The sequence below is a fragment of the Armigeres subalbatus genome, chromosome 3 (assembly GCF_024139115.2).
Source record: "Armigeres subalbatus isolate Guangzhou_Male chromosome 3, GZ_Asu_2, whole genome shotgun sequence".
Lineage (NCBI taxonomy): Eukaryota > Metazoa > Arthropoda > Insecta > Diptera > Culicidae > Armigeres > Armigeres subalbatus.
The window spans coordinates 320,663,782-320,683,365 of record NC_085141.1 but is presented as its reverse complement, the minus strand read 5'-3'; the positions used below and the strand labels follow the sequence as shown (position 1 = coordinate 320,683,365).

The following is a 19,584-nucleotide window of genomic DNA, read 5'->3' as shown; positions in this document are numbered from 1 at the left end:
GCTTCTATTATTTATTCAATCAGCATTGCATCAGCATGGAACCACTGTTTCTACTTCAATTTCCTAAAGTAATGATTTCTGGCGTTGGAGAATCAAGGGAGCGTACTATTTTTCGTGATTAACATTCCTATCGTAAGATAGGGGGAATGACGGCTTTGGCAGGTTTTGTTCTATTATTGGCAGGGGGGTTTTTTATGACTGACTAGGCTCAAATTTGGCCTGAACATTCTTTGCATATCAAAGAATATTGTGGCCAAATTTCATAAAATTCGGTCGACGAAAACCCTTCTGCCAATAATAGAACAAAACCTGCCAAAGCCGCCTTCCCCCTATAACAATTGTTCGAAGTTCGATTTAAAAAAAATAGATTCAATGTTTCGTAGAGAGAGAGAGAGAGAGATGTGAATGAAGAGAACTCATTCCTGGCAGTTACGCCTATATATGATCAGAGAGCTAGATAAGTACAATGTTCATGCAAAGTGGCAAAAATTCTAGGGGGGGGGGGCTAATTTAGTTCTAGGTGGGGCTATAGCCCCCCCTAGCCCCCCTGTAGTTACGCCAATGGATTTGAGTGTACGGGAGTTTGGCAGAAGGAAGATCGTGCGATATGTGCCAATATTCCCCTCCGCCCGCTTTCAAATCGACTTCTATAAAAACATTCTTCATGCTTGCCGCATCCTAACGGAACTATCAATTCTATACTTTCGCCTCTAAATCTATTATGAGCATGTGCGTCTAAGTTTGGGAGATGATATTAGCATTTCCATATCATTAACAAGAACTTAACAATATCTTGAGCTATTAGTTTGTTCTTGTAAGTAGCAAAACTGTTATTTTTATGATTTGTTGGTGCAATTTTTTGTTGTTTTCGCTTGTAATTTTTAATTCCTATTTTAAACAAGTTAAGATGATTATACAATAAAGCCAGAAATCGGCCATTTTGTAAACCACGTGCTTTTCCAATATTTTTTTTTCAAGAGCATGAGATGAAAGAACCGTAACGCGTATGGGGCTGAAATAATGGTAGATCATTTTCTTAGTTATGCTGAACAATCATAATTTGAGTTTCGGAACTGTACACACTTAATTTTATTAACCGGAATCTTAGCAATTTGTTCAACTTTTACCGAGATTCGTACAGCCGAGCTCCAGTAAACATATAAATAACTGGGTAGGACAGTCGAAGCATTGTCCTACCTGTGGTATTCTTGGGAATAGTCAATAGTCAATAGTCAGAATCAACCAATTCTCATTAAACACATATTTCGTAAGTACATTTTGGAACACTTCATTTATTTAGCTCCCTGTTTCCTGGAGTTTACACACTACTGTCAGTTTGTCTAACAACCAGATACACATTTAACTCAGGATACTACATCCTCTCCATCAACAAAGTCTAATTTTCACTGTATGCGTATGATTAGTTTAAATATCGTTATTCACTACATTCAGATATCTTTGAGGTCGATTAATTTCCCTAGCGTTTCGGCGTTTAGACAAAGGCTCCTCATCGTTACTCGTGGTAGCGGCAGTAGACACCTCTATGTCTACCTGCGAGTGTTTGCTAGTTGTATTGTCATCCTGTTGATTGCGTGCATCCTCCTCTGGTTCAATTGTCTTTCGTTCAACGAATTTTTAAAAGAATTTAACATTACGATTAAAAACCTTCTGTGTGGTTAAGTCCTTTACTGTCGCACGGCCAGCTCCTTCTATTCCAATTACCTCATGGAAAGCATTTTTATATTGTGAATCCGTTTTATCGCGCTTCGCCTGACTAACCAGTACAGTGTCTCCTACCATAATATCCAATTCGGTAGCTCTGCGCCTGGAATCTTCACGGAGATTTCGATTGAATTTGGATGCTTGATCTCGGTCTCGGAGTTCTTCGTCCAATATTTGCTGATAATCCGTCCGTATATCTGGTAGCAATCCTCTTACTGTTCTTCCGAACATTAATTCGGCTGGTGGTATTTTCGTAACATGATGTGGCCATGTGTTATACACTGCTACGTAATCAGCCAATGCCTCTTTCCAATTTTTCCTCCCAAGTTTCGCGATAGAAGTTATCTTATTGATACTATGCATGCATCTTTCCACGAGCCCATATTCTGTTGGATTCAATGGTGTGCTATGAATGAGTTTTATTTCCCATACTCTCTGCAACGAAGCTATTAGACCAGCGCTGTTAAATGGGGGCCCATTATCAGCTTTAAATGTTTTTGGTATGTAATATGTGTTGAAAACACGTCTGAGAACGTTCTTGACCGCATCGGTATCTGTTTTATCCATGGGAATTGCTACTAAAAACCGCGAATAGTTATCAGTGAGAATAAGAGCTTTCCAGTTGTGTATATTCGACGCAGTCGAGAAATCCATAGAGACATAATCCCACGGATTCTTTGGCAGCCTCGTCAACTTAATAGGCAATGGATGGTTCGATGCAGTTACTAACTGACATTCCGGACAGCTCCGTACAAAGTCTTCCACTTCTCTATCCATACCTGGCCACCACAAACCTTGCCGTAGAAAATGTTTCATAGTAGACATACCTGGGTGGCTGCGGTGAGCCAACAGAAGTGCGCGGGCCCGCAGTACGCTTGGTAGAACCATCTTCTCTTGTTTCATTAACAAGACACCTTGCATGTACATGTCACGTTGGAAAGGATGGTACTTTGCGATTTGCTCTGGCCATTTTTCTGTCTTCTCGAGCCATTTGATAACGGTTTGAAGTTCATCATCCTTTTCCAGCGTCTTCTTTACTTCCGATGTGGTCAAAGCCAACAGATGATCAGTAATAATCTCTGCGTCTGTCGTAACTGTGCATAGCTCATGCGGTTCCTTATCCATTCCAAATTGTGGATCATCTCGCATGACGCCAATTCTCGAGGCGACATCAGCGATGTTGTCACTCCCTAACACGTGCTCGTAATAGTGTAATAGTGATCCATCCGCATTATCCAACCCTCAGCCCGGGACCAAATTCGTTTACCGACATCTTTATCCTTGGTGTTACTCATAAACATAAGTGCTTCACTGTCACACCTCAGTGTAAATTTCCTTCCCAAGAGATAATATGCGAATCGTTCCATTGACCAGATAATGGCCAAGGCTTCCCTATGCAACTGTGGATAGTGACGCTCAGGTGCAGTTAGACTTTCTAACGCACATGCGATAATGCGTCGATTGTCAGTTCCAGCCCTCTCCTGTACTAATACACCACCGATCCCCCAAGGGGACGCATCGGTGTACAAAATGGTGTCATCATTGTCATCAAAATATCCACGTTTTATCAGATCATTCTCAGCCGCATCTTTGAGTGCGTCGAAAGCCTTTTGACGCTCTTCATTCCATTCAAATTTACAATCATTTGACAACAGATCACGTAGAGGCTTAGTTTTATGCGCAAAACTCCGGATAAACGGACTTATGAAGGTCATCATACACAGGAAGCTCAGAACTTCTGCAGTGTTTTTGGGTCTTTCAAATGATTTAATGTCCGATATTTTCTGTTTAGCTGGCAGAATTCCGGTCCCATCAATAGTGAATCCCAAAAATTCTATTATTTGTTTATTGTACGTGGATTTCCCTTCATTTATGGTGAGATTGTTCTCATGAAGCACCCTTTTAACGGCCTCCACATTCTTCTCCAACTCCTCTATTGATTCTCCGTACATAAGAATATCGTCCAGATAAACTATGCGCTTCTTACATCTGATCAATAGTTTTTCCATTACCCGTTGAAAATGCTCGGGTGCACATGATAAACCGAATGGTAGCCTTTTAAAACGCATGAGCCCATTCGCTGTCATAAATGTTGTGAAGTGACGCACACTTGCATGCAATTCAACATGGAAATATGCATCCTGGAAATATGCATCCAAAATGTGTACACATGGTTCTTTCGGTATTTCTGACCAAATTCTTTCCAAAGATGGCATGGGGTAAGGCTCGCGAATTATTGCTTTGTTTACCGCCCTATAGTCAATGACTAATTTGCCTTTTGCCAATTTTGCCTCTCAACTCCATAGCTCGCAATCTGTCGTTCGTAGCTTTCTCGAATGCTTTCGGAATATTATATCTGATAATTTGCCGGGGTGTTACAGTTTCGTCTATTTTGAACTTGATGGGATCGAAACGAACTTTTGGAAACTCCCGAGTTTCCGTCATTAGACAAGAAATAGCTTGAAGTCTTTCCGCAAACCCGTTATTAACTGCATAATCTTTCGGTAGGCCTACACGGATAAGGTCCATGCTCTGTGAAGTATTGAACCCGAGTAATGATAATTGAGTTCCTCTTACGACGAAGAATTTAGCCAACTGCAAGGGTCCATCGCGATTAGCCACGCCAATATAAGTTCTGAAAGAACACTCAACTTCGAGGGAACGATGTTGTGCATAGGCTTTCAAATTTTCCTCTGGGAGTGATACCACATCATGAATCACCGATCTGCAATTCCTTTCAACCCTCTTCCAAGCATATGTCGTTATCGTATTCACGGTGGCCCCAGAATCTATAAAAAACTGTCCGATCACACAATCAACAAGCCTAGGGTCTAAAATCAGGTTTTTGAGTTATCAACTGATTAATCCGCTCCGCTTCGGTCTTCACCCCACTAACATGATCAAGAAAACGGTTGCTATCGTTACTTTTTGGTGTGCGACAGAACTCAGCGTAATGGCCAACATTTTCACACGAGTAGCAGTTTACCCGAAACGCTTTACACTCCCTGGGACCATGCAAACGACCACATTTCGTACACGATCTAACTTCATTTGCAGCGCGATTATCTCGTGTCAGGAAATCCCCGGTTCGATAACGAGACTGGTTACGATCCGGTGCCATTTGTGCTTTGTGATACGGTTCGATGCGAGCCTAACTTCGGTCTCAGTGAATGAACAGCGTTAACGGGTCGGATCTCAACATCTTCTACGCCCTTGTCCAAAATCGGATTGTTTATTGTAGCTTTCGGTAGCCGATTCATCTCAGCCGCTTCCGTTCGGATATAATCCAAATGTTTGCCGTGCTTGATAATACGTTGGAGGTCATTCTCAAATACGTCCGACATTTCGTAGAGTTTATCTGCAATTTCTGTAATCGAACGCCTCAGTAGAGCATGAACAAACTCCTCTTCTCGCTGTTGGTCCGCGAATTCACAAAACTTTGCCTGAGATTCTTGCCGCAGCACCCAGTCTCCAAAAGATTCGTTTACGTTCATGCGCATTTCCCGATATTTCAATCGTTCCTTAGCAGAGTCACACGTCTGACTGAAATACCTGTTTAATGCGATCACGGTGTCAGCATAAACGTCGACCGACTGCTGATCAATGAGTTTCTCGTGCAATTCAATAATGCTCAATAAATAATTTCCGGCAAAAATTTTCATCCCTGTCAATCTCATACCAGGAACAACGGGTGCTTTGCATGAGACAATTCTGTCGAACTGATCGCGGAAGCGAACCCATTCCGCTTTCCACTTGTTGTTTGGTAACGACTCGTCAAACGGTTTCAGCGGCCATGTACCCGATAACCACTTTGACACACTCGGCACTTTTGCAACTGCGACAGGAATGTTTTTTACTGTTTCTACCGCATCGGTATCATCCGATGATGAATGCTCACTTTCTCGCCAAATACCACTCATTTTTGGTATATTAGAATTCATAAAATGTGTTCCACAGCCACGGTATTAGAAGAAATAAACCCCGACTACAGTTACTGATTTTGCGATTTTCACCTCGTGCTTTAATTGCACTGTAATGCACTGACAAAAAGAAAGCTTAAATGCAATCCAGTCAACAATGCCGCCTTCCTGTCGACAATGTTCTACGATTGCAATTGGTATTTTCAGTTCTGCCCTGGTTCGTCATCTAGTGAAAGAGTAGGACAACAAGAGGTCTCCAAAAAAACATGAACGGATATGAAAGCTTCTACCCCAGTGTAAAATATTTAAACATAATATCGAATCACACACGCTCAAACAAATCCACCGAACCGGTATAATGAATTTACATTTCCTTTTTTGGGAACAAACACGACCACAGTTTTAAATTCGTAGCTTTCTCATCTTTAATCTTTAATCATTCCATCTTCTAATTAGGTTGTGCCAACATGTTTCATTCACTTAAATCACACTTTCTTTTTTCGAATGCATTTACTCTTGAATATTTCCAAATACACAATGTATGCCAAAGTATATAAAGTATACCACACCTTTTTTTATTTATTTTTCTTGTTGGCTCAAAATAAAATATTTATGTATTTCCATTCATTTTTTTTTTCGATGGCCATGAGCTTAACTCGGCGCATTTCCATAGTGATTGACAATGGACCTAATCCTGTTCGATCTCATTTTTTTTTTCAAACTGTTTGGCCCTGGACTTCACCTGCCCAAACAATCCCAATATCAAAATATATTATTTCCTCAAAGAACGAACACTTTTCAATTTCAAATCTCCTTCTGTTTTATTCATTTCCTTCTCTTTTTTTTTTTGTTTGTTTGGCCATGGACTTCACCGGCTCAACCATCATTTTACCTTTTATCATGATATATTAATAAAAATCCAATCATACTATTTATGTGTGGCACACATACATTTTGAGTGTAGCATTTCCCACCTAATGGCATTTTTTTTTTCAGATTTTTGCCGATAAAAATGAGTGATTTTTTTTTTAGTGTGGATAAGTGAACGAGTCGAAAACCCCATAACCCTATGCCTGGCAACCATATAAAAAAACTTCAACGTGTCTATTTTATTATCATTATTATTTTTTTTGAGCCATGGCTATTTAGCTATATAATATACTCACATTATCAAGAATTTCAACAGCAATTTGTTCACTAATCATGACAGGATCGTCAATGTGGTATTCTTGGGAATAGTCATTTTGGTTGATTCTCATTAAACACATATTTCGTAAGTTCATTTTGGAACACTTCATTGATTTAGCTCCCTGTTTCCTGGAGTCTACACACTACTGTCAGTTTGCCCAACAACCAGATACACACTTAACTCAGGATACCACACTACCCATGATTATGGTAAGAACACACCATATGGAAATATGAAGGATTTGATACTATCAATACTGTTTTATTTTCTGAAGTTAATCGGAGATTTGAAAGTTTATCAGAGGTTAAACTGACAATCAAGGAGGTTTCCGTAGTTGTAAAAGAAAAATCTTTTCCGAAGGATCCTCAGAGTCTTTAAGGATTCCTGGGAATTCTTTCTATTTCAAAAAGTGCTCAATGATTGTGTGGCCCCAAATGGCCGGAGCGAATTGTTATGACAGCAGCTCTCCGTGGGTGAGTGTGCACGCCACGGAGGTCTGACCAGAAGAGGACGAGTCATGGCTTGCTGCGCACTGATCGACACGCTGAGGTGTTGTGTATAATTACAAGCTGATGGTAATATACTCAAACCCCACATTTCCCTTCTTCTCTCATTAAAAAAAGGCAAAAAAAAATCCTCTAGCATAGAACGCATTGATTGTTTTTAAAGTTATTTGGGCGAGACAAAGATGAACATATTGCTTTTGAGAAACCGATGATTTCCGTTGAAAACTGAACACCAAAATAAACTTGTATGATCATCGTAGTTTTCAATCGTAGAACAACGAAAATCAAGTCAATAGGTTGTATCATTAAAATGTTAAACAACATTGGTAATTGATCTCACAAAAACATTTTATATTGTAGCAATAATCTAAATATCTTATACCGTCCATTAAATCCAACTATCAGCTTCATATATAGTAATACCAGCAAGCTGACCTTCAACATATCGATGTTAAACTTGCTAACAACCGCTTAGAACATGTGTTACCAAACTGTGGGCCGCGACTCCCAGGTAGGTAGTGGGCTGATCAATGATGGGTTGCGAAAGACGAATCTTGATCCATTACTTTGTCCCTATTTCGTCCCACAAATCTATCACAGCCAGTACATTTGGATTTATGTAGTGAATGGAGAACAATAAATTTTGAGATTTTGTCAAATACAATAAAATCGAAACAATTCAAATTCAATCCAAATCCAACCCAATTCCAATAAAAATCCAAGCCACATTCAATCCAATTCCAATCAACATCCAATCCTAATCCAATCTAAATCCGTTCCAAACCTAAATCCAATCCAATGCAATTCTAATCCAAAGCTAAATCAAATCCAATTCAAATCCAGGCCAAATCCAATCCAAATCAAATCCAATTCAAATCCAGGCCAAATCCAATCCAAATCCAATCCATACCCAATTCAAATCCATTCCAATCAAATCCAAATCCTATCTAAATCCAATCCAAATCCATTCCACATTCAATCCAAATCTGTTCCACATCCATTCCAAATCCACTGCAATCAAAATCTAATCTAAATCCGATCCAAATCCAATCTAAATCCGTTCCAAATCCAAATCCAATCTATTGCATTTGATTGATTCTAATCCAAATCTAAATCAAATCCAATCCAAATCTAACCAAAAACTAATCAAAATCCAATCCATATCTAATTCAAATCCATTCCAATCAAATCCAACCAAAATCTAATCCAAATCCGTTCGAATTCCAAATCATTTCCAATCCATTCAAAGTAATATAATGATGGGATATGAAGCAATTCATAATGGTTTGTTCAATCTAACGCGAACTTATTTTTATCCAAATTCTGAAAGCCAATGTGGGAGGGTCGCAAGCAATATGCGATTCTGCTAGGTGGGTCGCATGTACAAGTAGTTTGGGAACATCTGGCCTAGGATATGATATTTATCTAAAATTTCGCAGAGATATCATACTTAAATGGGATAGCATAAGTATATACCTAAATTTTAGACTTATGCTAACCGGTACTATTAGCCAAAAACTCCAAACTTATGACTTTGTAAATGCTGGCATCTTTTTTTGAGCTTCGTGAATGTTGGATATCTCATCCAACGGGTAATTCCGTTACGACTACTAAGTCAGTAATTTTTTTCATTCAGTTTATTAAAATAAACTTCAAGATAATATATTAAGTCTTCCAAACAACTTTGTAGCATACGATAGATCTCCATATCTCTCAGATTTCGATAGAACTAGCTTGTGTATACAAAAGTTGCTAAGTTATACATTTCAAACTAAATTTATTTCAACCAAAATAAATGCTTCCATGACCAACCTTGGGATTTTCTAGATTGTCAATATTTTTTTCGGCAGTTTCCCAGACACGCCTTGTGGTATTGCAAACCACAAACCAGCGGTCTCCCATGCTTTGTGATTTTCCAAACCACAATCCATTTTCCAGCGGTCTTCCAGACGCGCTTTGTGATTTTCCAAACCACAATCCATTTTCCAGCGATCTTCCGGACTCGCTTTGTAAATTTCCAAACCACAATTCATTTTCCAGCGGTTTTCCAGACGCGCTTTGTGATTTTCCAAACCACAATCCATTTTGCAGCGTTCTTCGTTTTTTTAATCATCAGATATTTTAACACATTAGCACATTACCAGTTGAATTCAACTCACCTTTTAAAATCAGCGTCAGGATCCAACAAATAATCTGGCAGGATCGCCAAAATGTGTGGCCTCAAATGGCCGCCGAATTGTTATGACAGCAGCTCTCCGTGGGTGCGTGTGCACGCCATGGAGGTCTGACCAGAAGAAGACGAGTCATGGCTTGCTGCGCACTGATCTAATATACTCAAACCCCATAATGATGCATTGAGATTTTACAAGAAGTCTTGGAGTATTTAATAGTTTCTGCTAATGATTAGTTTTTGCTAATAATATGGAGAGCTTTGAGAGATTAGCCCTGAGCCCTAATTTCTCAGAAAACCTTTGCTTTATGCTCGATCGTTTCTTTTATAAAAAGGGTCAAGGTCAGGAGCATTTCAAAAAAAATCTGTCCATAGAACAACGAATTTTTTAAGTTAGTTCCAGAGAATGGCTCGTACTGTCATCACAAAGCACTTTATCATGTATTTTATAATGGTTTGTGCTAAAAACATTACCAAACGATGATGAAAAACTAAAGTGGTGCTATTTTCATTTCGCACCTTTTTGCATGCATTTTTCCACTTAAATGCAAATGGTTCGCATTAATATCAATGTAATGCACTGAGAAATTTCAGAAAATATTAGTGAAAAATATGGTGGTACTATCTTCATTTCCTTCAGTGTATGCAATTTCAGGCAGTATATTAATCAATGGTTGCTACTCCGTAACTGATCAGAACTAGTGTAAATTGCACAACGATCCAAGTGAATAAAAATTAGAATTTACCACCTGTTCCGAAGTGCACGTTTAACCCTTAAAGGCGCAAGGCGATTTTTTTAGAATTCGTCGGAAATATTTTTAACGTAAATAACCATTGGAAATATTAACATTAAACGTATTTTCGGTTTGTTGCTTTAAAACAACATTGCGCATTTAAGGGTTAAGCAAATCTTAAATATAGATCAACAACGGCGTCAGAAAATTGGGAAAGGAGAGGTATGTCCCCACAATTCCCCGGTAAGCTTCGTTAATTGGTGGGGTAGATGAATACTTAGAAAAGTGATGTACTCCATGCCACATTTTTACAATTAGGAACGAGTTTAGGATTGAACTCACGACCTCCTGTCTATAATGCAGACGCTATAGACTTCACTAGACTTCCGAGCTCACCTCCAAATGCTGAAAATCTAAACAAGGATATGCGAGAAAAACCGTTATTGTAGCACAACCGAATGCAAGCCTATGAGAAAAAGAGCTCTGGAAGCTTCAAAAAGTTTATTGAAATCTGTAGGAATCACAAATATACCTTCGTTTGTATGAAATTATAGAAGATAAAAAGAAAGAGTAACATAATTCTTGAGATTTCTGAAAAGGTACTGAAATTTATAAATAGTACTGAAGCCCTGAAAGATAGTAGACCGTAGCAATTTTTCTGAATCCTTATGAACTAACAAAATTATTCTTATTAAGTTCCGTTTTTAAGGACAAGCCTCCCGGAATCCAAAACTTAATTCATTCGCGTTTTCAAGGACACCCCATTCAATACGAAAGCAACGCACATCTGTTCTGTCATTTTTAATATTTCAGCTTTGCTGCATCGCAACATGGGTAAAATTATAGACACTATAGGTTCCATAGACGAGCTGAGGCGAAGGCGAGTGTAGCCAAACGAACTGTCAGTTAGTGTAGCCAAACGAGCATGACGTCACTATTGCAACCCAAGCAACGCAGCGTGTGACGTCAAATTCGCGTGGTACACTGTGAAAAAGTGGAAAAACACACTTAATCGAAATAACTCAACCGTGCCTGCGCTCGTCTATGGAACCTATAGTGTCTATAGGTAAAATAATAAAAATGACAGCTATGCGCTGCTTCCGAATCGAGTCCCCCTCAAAAACGTGAGTGAAATTAGTTCTGGATTCCGGGATGCTTGACCTTAAGCTTCGTGATAATTATTTTGTCAGACTCAATGTCAAAGGATACTAAGATGTTTCTTAGATTGTAAATAAAATCTTCCAAGTTTTTGGTCACCTGATTATTTCAAAAGGGCTTGTTGAAATGCGACAGATTACTGCAGAAATATTTTTTCTTTCTATTTCTTCAGCATTACGCCGTCCCCAAAAGCGGGATATATATACCCATGCAGCATTGACAATGTTTTTAATTCAACGGCACTCCCAAACAATCGTTAAACGTCAAGCTAATCCACAATTTTGAGTTAGTCTTATCTAAATTATGACCCCATCGTCGGCGCATTATCAAAACATTATACGGGACGACCTCTCGAAGTAGAAACATTTGAATTGTGTCTCTCAGACGGGAAATCCCGATGCCGCCCCGCTCTAGATCCATGCCCTAATTTATCTACATTTGTTCTAATTCAGTTGTTTTCCACTTTGGGCCACGGTGCGTGTCTCTATTTTGGAAACAATCTCCTCTCGGAGAAAGCCATCCCGCCGAAAGCCATCAGGAGAACGGAGCCCACGATAAGATAAGCCGAACACGACGCCACGAGCGTTTTTCGTGCTTTTCCACTCCCAAAGTGTCATTAAAGTGTGGTAAATTTATTAGAGGTAGAACCCTCAGGTTTTTGGCTGAGACATCAGCAGCGGCGGTGGCGACGTTTTGAAAAAAATAAACCCTGTTCGGATCGAAGCACACTGGGCCCTAATGCTGAATAAAATTATGAAATTGTTTTCAAAGTGAAACTATGAAAGTAGGGTAAAGTGACCAATAGTGGACCCCCAACCAATAGTGGACCCTCCAGCCATTTTTGCATTATTACTGCACAATGTCAACATTTTGCTATGAAATTTTACCGGGAGAACCTACCTCACAGTCCTATGATTTGATTACATGCGTTGAAAATGCTATGGAAAGTTAAATTAGATGATTTTTTACAATTTTATAAAAAATGAACACGAGAGTGTCCATTATAGGAATATTTTGGGGGGTCCATAATAGGGAAGAAGAACGTCCCGAAACGAAACATGAAAATCAAATGAAGTGTCGACTATAGGGAAGCAATTTCCTATTATGGACCCCCAGGGGGTCTACTATAGGGCGAATTCAGTTAGACTTTAAAATGTTAATTTCAACGAATAACGTCTCGTATTTGGGTGTTTTATGTATGTATCGTGAAGAAGGAATGCAGAGCTTGTTGTTAGATATCAAGTAGAGTTAATATTTTGAAAATTTCTAAGCCGTATGACAGGAAGAGCAAAATTCCGCTACTAGGGGGTCCACTATTGGGCAGTTTACCCTATGTCTTGCATATTTGCTTCTACATTCATATCAACTTTTGAAAGAATAAATGGGATTACGTACTGCAAAATTGATGTAATCATTTCTAACGTTGGCTATTGAGCTCATAAAATACAATTTATCAAATAAAGCATAATTGCTGATCTCCAATATATTTTTTAAAGTATTACAAAAGATAAGTAAGAAAGTTTCATGTACCAAAAAATATTATTCTACACCACTGTGCCACATTGTAGAACGGCTGCAAATGGCAAGGCAAGTTACCTTGCAAGGAAACGTTCCAACCTAAATCATGAAGAACGCGACAAGGCTAAGGATATCCCAGTATTCACATAATTCTCTAGCAGCCTGGCGACCAGGGCAGCGGGGAGGCAACATCAAAAATGCATTTTCCCGAAGAGAAACAAAAACAAAGGGGATTGCAGCAAAGGTAACGTACCCTCATAGGTACATAAATGGGACTCGACTGCCGCGCCACACGATTGCAATTGAGATGTATAGACGCCATCGTCGGGCCTCAGGAGAATTATTGCCGACCGAAGGCAAATGGCCTTCCAAATGGCTTTGTGCCAGTTGTTCATTTGTGGAACCTTGTCGCCGAATGCGGATCCATTAGAGGAGGTAATTTCCGGGTTCAAGATTTTCCGAAGCCGAAAGTGGAGTGCAATGAAGTCGTTATGATGAATATGGTGTCGGCGTGTTACATTGATTGCTTTGCAGTTGTGAGGTTATTAGGTCGAAGGGAAACACTGAAGCTTGTATTCAAAATTTGCATACCAAGAGTTTTGTGCTTCTGGTTTCTGATGAATATGTTCAAAGCGATTAGGTCTTACAGTTTGTGAGGTTCAAACAACAATTATTTAACTGCTCGACGTTTTGGATGTGTTTGGCAGCCTTCTTCTGAAGAAATTGGTTTGACTGGTAACTTTGCTCTGGAACACTGTACAATGTCGTGCAAGTTTTCTATTTTGATTTTGATGAAAAAAAAATTAAACTGTTTTCCTTTCTCGTACAATAAGTACGAGTAAGGGCTATATTTTCGCTCTAAAAATAAACTTTCATTTATATAAGACCGGGAGACCCATAGTGTTTTATACCAATCTTCTCAGTTCGACGAATTGAGGTGATGTCTGTGTGATTATGTGTGTATTGTTACGGTTTGTGAATGTTCCATAACTGAATGTCCTGTGTTTGGGCCTGAAGATAGGCAATTAAAATTATAAATAGAATAAATAGAGGAATTCCCAGCCACAGATTTTATATTGCTGGTGCCACATGGCACAAATTAACCCTTAAATGCGCAATGTTGTTTTAAAACAACAAACCGAAAATACGTTTAATGTTAATGATTTCAATAATTATTTACGTTAAAAATATTTCCGACAATTTCTAAAAAAAATCGCCTTGCGCCTTTAAGGGTTAATTAGGGGTGCCCACCAATAGGATATGAATCCTTCACTAAATAGAGCTATGTATTCAACGCCTTGGCTGTTGAAGACAAAGTGCAAAACGCAATGAAAACTCATTTGCGGGATTTGACTGATGGACTAAAAACCATTAATGAAACCTCGTCATATCTCGCAATGGTCAACATATTGGACGTTTCTCTCGGGGCACAGAGAGATCGTCAATCATTTTATTTGTTTATTAATTGTTTATTTTCTATGTTTGTAAAATTTTATTGTAATATGGCTCCCCGACGGGGAATTGAACCCCGGTCTCCCGCGTGACAGGTGGGGATACTGACCACTATACTATGAGGAAGTCATAGACCTGGGTATGCTCATCCTGGGGGGATTCAGAGTGTACCATGCCACGAATCCTGCATACATTGACAAGTTACGGGATGCGTTAAAGAACCAACTGACAACCCCGGTTTTTCGTGACGCTATTGAAGTTGCCATTGTGAATTTGGCCGCTGTATATATAGATACAGAATTCGTGAAATTGTTGTGCGCAATAGACATGTTCTTCGCTATGTTCCCAAAGCACAAAATGATCAAACTCCGTTTTGGAACACTAATTTGTCTTACAAAGATTGCATTGGGGTAGCAATCGTGGGGCATGGTTGTGAACTTCTGAGTCACAACACGAGGATCTTCACCCGCTGGCTGATGACACCCACTTTGAGGCAAGATTTTAATAGGATGAATATCCCTGGACAGGAAATAACACTCCCCTATTCATATGTGCCTTATTTGTCAGGGCTTGGCCTTGTTGACAAAAGCCCATACTCGGCGGCGCTGAACTGTGGTCTGCATATGTTTGCTCACCTCATCGGTTGTGCAGTTCTATCAGCGAGATCAATAAATGCCATTTTCTTTCAACCAAGTGGACTCAGTACTATTATCGACAATGCTATATTATTCATCTATGCACACTCTTGCACTGGGTCCCTTCAGATGCAGTACTACCGGGCCCGTGAAGTAGTTGTAGTGAAAGCAATTGAGGAAGAGGCTCGTAAACAAATAGAAGTGCTTGGACAGCAATTGTTAGACAAACAACTGACGAACTCTCTGTGCCCCGAGAGAAACGTCCAATGTGTTGCCCATTGCGAGATATGACGAGGTTTCATTAAAGATTTTGGTCCATCAGTCAAATCCCGTAAATGTGTTCCTATTGCGTTTCGCATTTTGTCTTCAACAGCCAAGCCGTTGAATACATAGCTCTATTTGGTGTAGGATTCAGATCATATCCTATTTGGGCACCTTGAATTAATTTGTGCCATGTGGCATCAGCAATATAAAGTCTGTGTCTGGGAATTCCTCTATTTATTCTATTTATAATTTTAATTGCCTATCTTTAGGCCCAAACACAGAACATTCAGATATGGAACATTCACAAATCCACTCATACATTTGTCACTTATAGGTAAGATAAAATAAACCGTAACACAACCTTCAACCAACGGGAACGAAATTTTTGTGGATGGTTTGAAAGCATCCACAAAAATTTGTATTTGGCTTGTATTTGGACTATTTTCAAGTTTCAAAAAAAATCTAACACGAAATATAAATAATTGAAACCGCATTTAAACGAAAGCCTTTGGTGAGCTCAACAATTCTTGTGAACATTGTGATTCGGTTAGGTGTCGTACAATTATTACGTAAGCATTTTCAGTTTTTGGGTTTTTCGACCCCCCCTCCTCCCATGTAAGATTTTTGACGTAGGACTTACGTCTTTCTTTACTATACTGGGTGTCATTTAGATTTTTGGAAATCGAGAGCGTTACGCTGGAAGGGAAGATTTTGAACGTTACTAGCGCCTTTATCTTTCGATGGATTTTTAAGATTTTTATATCAATCGACTCGGACACTCTCCACCATTTTGCCTATTTCATAGAAACTTAAGATTATTAACGATAAGCTATTGAAAATTTCAATTCTTGTCAAAGCCAGTAAAAATTTCATATGTAACCAATCCCGTGCATTCCTAACACGGACATCAGAATGCAATATGTCACGGGCCTTCGAGTCTACCGGAAGATTTTCTTGGTGTATAAAATAAGCAGTGCCTGCCGTGTGTGAGTCATTACAATTTGTGACAGCAGCGCGTACTGACGTGCTTTTTGCTCGCGCATTTTCGTTTCGTTCGTTTGTTCGCTGTGTTTACCTACACAGCGACAGCATGCAGTCACCAGCGTTAGAAGAATGCCGGTGGGTCTGCGAATAGGTGCATGAAAGTGATTGGCGCATTTTTTTGTCATTCTGTGCTTGATGATGGTTGGATGCAGTGGTGTCGGTTGTGGTAGATGCAATCACCCATCGCATCGCTCGGAGTTCACGGCTAGAGGCCGATGATGGCTGAGGCAGCGAGGGCAGCGGTGGTAGATGAAGAAAAATAAAATTAGAGAGATTTGGTCTGCTCATCCAGGTGATTGGTTTCATAATCCATATGATCCCGGGATGGGTACGAGTCATGTCATATGACTGAGCACACGCAAAAAAAAGCGTTCCCGAATTCGTGAACCAGTAAAATTACACCGTGATTTAATTCATGAATTCGGGAACACCAGTCACGTTTTCCAGAACGTCCCAGAAAACGTGACTGTATTCCCGAATCCATGACTGTTGTTCACGAAAAAATACATCGTAAACTAGTTAGTTCACGAATTCATGAACGCTTTTTTTTTTGCGTGCATATGTTAAGTTGTGCTTGGTACTAAACAACACGTACATTAAAACATGGTTCTGATTCCCCATCAAAACAAATCAACTACACTGATGAAAATAAAAATGTTTATTAAAATAATTACTTTCATTTATTTGTTTGGAAAACGGGACGGTTCCCCTAAAATAGCACATTTTGCCCAAGTCTGAAAATTTTATGAATAGAATTTTTAAACTTCAAATACTATGTATCATCAATTAGTAATCTATAAATACCCTACATTTGCTTGAGTAAATAAGGGCTTAATAGTTAGAAACAAAGCAATTCTAATTATGTGTTTAATTATTAGTTTTATTTCCAGAAGTTTTGATTAAACATATTGCTAATAATTCTACACAGCATAGAAGTTGTCGTTTCCAATATCAATACCTATAATCAAACTCCATAGATCCAAAAGTTAGAAGTTAAATGTAAATACGAGACGTTTATTCAAGTCCAACGTCTTCTTGCGATTATGTTGAAAGCATTACCCATTGCTCGTTTTTTTTTTTTTTTTTTTACCAATTCGTTTATTTGTTTGGCTCAATTGTTTTCTTAAAAAACTCTACGGAGCCGAAAGCATTAGAAAATTTTACAATAAATTATTCTGAAGAAGTATCAGAAGCATTTCTGCGAGATGTCTTCTTAGGTGGAGATCGGTCTAATGATCCTGCCGAATCAGAATGATCCCGGCGCTGACTCGTCGACTGCGCTTGACGTTTTTGACGTAAACTACGTCTAAGGGGAAGACTCGGATACAGGGTGACAAATGAAAATTTCCAAATCCGAGACCGTCACGAAATCATGTAAGATTTTGAACGTTAATAGCGCATTCATCTTTCGATGGATTTTTGAGATTTATATATCAATCGACTCGGAAACTCTCCACGAATTTTCCAGTAATATTGAAACATTTGTTTATCAACGTTGAAGTAGGGTATTGGACCATTTTGGCAGCACCTATTTTTCCCGTTCGCCACGTGAGTCTCATTCGGCCGTCGTTCAGTGTAGTTGGTTTTTGGGCTATTCTTTTTGTGCGGTGCTTCGCACCAGTTTGCCACAAAAAGTAGGGCCACAGCAGTGACTGCAGTCGGCGATATATTGTACTTCCAGTTGAAAACCGAAGTGAGCTCTCGCGACAATCGAGTTTTCTCCCGTTTCCTTTTGTCGCAACTACGTCGCGACTAGTGCGCATCATGGCGCACGACGGTGGCATAGATGCGCACTAGTCGCGATGCAGTTGCGACATCAGGAAATAAGGAAAAACTCAATTGTCGCGAGAGCTCATTTCGGTTTTCAACTGGAAGCACAATACATACAAGCGCATGTTTGTGCAAGGATAGGATGATCGATTGTTAGCAACGGCAATGCAATGTCATAATGCGATAATCGCAATGCAAATGAACAAACATTTTCGATTCAAAGATAACTTAGGAAAATGGTGAGCCATTTTATGATAAACTCCAAATTGTTAATTATATTTTTATTATTAAATATGCGCCAAAATCAAAAGAATTCAATTTTAATTCAGGAAGTTTGAATGCACTTCAGATACTCTGTGGGTAAATCATGCGGGGCTTATTGTAAACGGTTATAGCTTCGGAGCGCATACTTTATTGAAACGGGCTATAGGTTACAATAGAACTATTACTTTCTAGCTCCCGGATCTAAGATTCTTGCAATTATATTAACAATATGGTTGCACGAGTATGTTATCCAAAATGCCACTGCCAGATAGTGGGAGTTAGATTGTGATAAAATAGCACAAATACCCTATTCCCGTCCGCAGCGTTTACTACACCCAAAAAAATCTGCACGTTGTTTCCACCTGAAAAAGTACGTAGAATTTTTCCACCTGAAATTCACGTAACTTTTACCTGATTTTTTGATAGAATTTTCATTCTACGTGAAAATCAGGTAAGTTCTACCTGAGTTTTGGATAGAATTCACCGGACACGCAAGTTTCACCTAAATTTTCTGAAGCATTTTTAGTTACGTGTGCAGGTAAAATGTACCTGAAAATTCAGGTGGAAGCAACGTTTAGATTATTTGGAGTGTACTCTGGCGCATCTCAACCGAATGGCTTGCTTTTTGGTACCGTTCTGACTCAAATCCCGAATATGACTCATATTCCGAACACTGGCGTATTAGCGCCCTAAAACTAAAACTGTCATTGGTTTTCCGCACTGAGGATCAAGATAACAAACGAATTCTAACTCCTGTGGAGAAATTACACGAATAAAGTTAAAATGGGCATTTAAAAGCTAAAGTTCGGAATATGAGTCATGTTCGGAATTTGAGTCAAAACGGCACATGGCTAGTATTTGTTGATTTCTAGTTGGCGCAACCGGGTTTTATCGACTCGCGCTTCTTTGTCGGACTCAACAATACGACTATCCCTTCTCTGCCAACTATTCCTCGTCACTCCAAATAACAGAAGGGTTTTGTTATCCGAGCTCCAGACTGTCGGTGAGGGCTCGGACGTCACCCCTGACTACAGTATCCAACACTTTTTTTTATTTTAAGTTATTGTAATTTTGTTCTAAACCAGTGACATAAGTAATCAAATGAATTATCTTAAAATATGACTACATTCCTCAATGCACCAAACTGTTCTACGTAGTTTACGTTGGGTCGTCGTATCTTGTACATAACCCTTCAGATTTTTTCTCCTCTTCCTCTCTCAGTTTTCTTAAGTTGTCCA

The 19,584-nt window shown here is 39.2% G+C and overlaps 1 long non-coding RNA gene and 1 pseudogene across 1 annotated transcript in view; both read left to right on the top strand.

Annotated features, from left to right (window-relative positions):
- Positions 1-19,584, top strand: part of LOC134225454 (uncharacterized) — a 565,870-nt gene that overhangs the window by 524,377 nt on the left and 21,909 nt on the right. The gene's annotated exons all lie outside the window — the stretch shown is intronic.
- Positions 13,290-16,403, top strand: LOC134219779 (uncharacterized; annotated as a pseudogene).